At 27.2% G+C, this 1,834-nt stretch overlaps 1 pseudogene; it reads left to right on the top strand.

Annotated features, from left to right (window-relative positions):
- The first annotated feature begins 1,717 nt into the window (after nt 1-1,717).
- Nucleotides 1,718-1,834, top strand: LOC111742174 (annotated as a pseudogene).

The raw sequence follows: 1,834 nt of genomic DNA, 5'->3' as shown, positions 1-1,834 counted from the left end.
AAACATATATTTTATGCTTCATCTCAGTTAGAACATATAACAGTAGGAAAGATAAACTGAAGAGAAAATTATGACCTAGAAAATAGATCAGGAAATAGCATCTAGAGTGACCTCTACAATCAAAATAATGAAACATATAGAAATAATGTGTGAGAAGCATAGAGAACATAGTGGTAAGGTGTAACAGAGATAATTGGAGTTTTAGAGAATAAAAAGAAAGAGAAGGGCAAAGAAAGGGAATGTTTAAAAAAATAGCTGAATAATATAAAGAACTGATTGAAGACATTAATTTAAAGATTCAAGAAGCCCAGAAAATCTCAAGATTTTTTTTTTAAAAAAGAGATTGCTTAAATTATAATTGTGAATGTATAAAAATCAAAGACAAAAATAAATTACTAAAATGTTTTTAACTTTAACAAAAATGAGAGATTAACTAAAGGAAAGAAGGCTTACACTAACTTTTCAACAGCAGTAAAAAAGTTATGACAATGAAATAATACCATTGATGTTGAGGGAGTGAAATCTTTCAAAATCAGAACTGTATTACAAATAAAAGAAAATAAAAAACTTTAAAAATGAAAGCCAAACAAAGACCTTATCAAACAATAGAAACTGAGAGAGTTTGCCACCAGCATAATAACACTAAAGGAAATTCTAGAGGTTATTCTTTAGTCCAAAGGATAATGAATTCAGAAGGAAGGTCAGAATGGTAAGAGAGAATGAAAATAAAAGAAATAAGTTATATTTAGTGAACTTTGTATAAAGCAATAACAATATAATATTCACTTTAAAAATGCTTTGGAATAAAATTAAAATATAATACAACAATAAATCATAAGGATGTAAATACAGTTAGAGTAATCTAGGATCCTGCATTTTTAGTGACAAAGGTAGATATATAATTTCTAATATATCCACTAAAATAATTAAAAAGTAAATTAAACTTCTACAGAGAGAAAAAAATAATATAATAAGATAAATCCAAAAATGACCTGACAGAAGTGAGAGAGGTACAAAGAAAAAGCAGGACAAGGAAATTTTAAACATATCAGTAATTAAATAAAATGTAAATGAACAAATTTCTCTGGCGAAATAATAAATATTGGCAAACTGGATGAAAATCAAATCAGTAGTATACAATATAGTATTGTAAAAAGTAAACATATAAAAATATTAGACAAAAACATGGAAGTGTACCTATATAATATGAGGCAATTAGACTTTCGGAGAAAAGCAATACTAGAAATATTTGGCCTCAAAAAATTTAAGAAAAGAATGATTGCTACTCAATGACAGATACACTCACAATAATAATGATAAATGTTAATGTATCTCTGAGGATTTAGTAGGACAAGCAGGGAATATGTTCAGTAAAAATTATAAACTAATATATAAAAATTAGAACTCAAAAACTAGACTAAAATTAAGTCAATTCCTCTGGCAACAATACAAGAATGCTGGAAACAATAACAAAGGTATAAAGGTTAAACTTATATTATGTTCAGACATTATAATTTATAAGTAAACCGTACACCAAACAAAATAATATTGAATACTGGAAAATATTTGATGATTATTATATATCATAATAAATAATAAAAAACTGCATATCAAAATTCTAGCTAATGATATATTTAGAGGAAAACATATAGCCTTAAATGAGTATGTTAGAAACAAAGAATATCAATGAAAATACTAATAAAAAATATATTTTTTTTTCTAGAGCCATGCCACCTTGAACAAGCGTGATCTCGTCTGATCTCGGAAGCTAACCAGGGTCGGGCCTGTTTAGTACCTGGATGGAAGACTACCTAGGAAGACCAGGTGCTGTAGG

Source organism: Pteropus vampyrus, unplaced genomic scaffold (genome assembly GCF_000151845.1).
Source record: "Pteropus vampyrus isolate Shadow unplaced genomic scaffold, Pvam_2.0 Scaffold87, whole genome shotgun sequence".
Classification (NCBI taxonomy): domain Eukaryota; kingdom Metazoa; phylum Chordata; class Mammalia; order Chiroptera; family Pteropodidae; genus Pteropus; species Pteropus vampyrus.
Note: the sequence above shows the minus strand (reverse complement) of the source record. Positions and strands in the feature narration are given on the sequence as shown.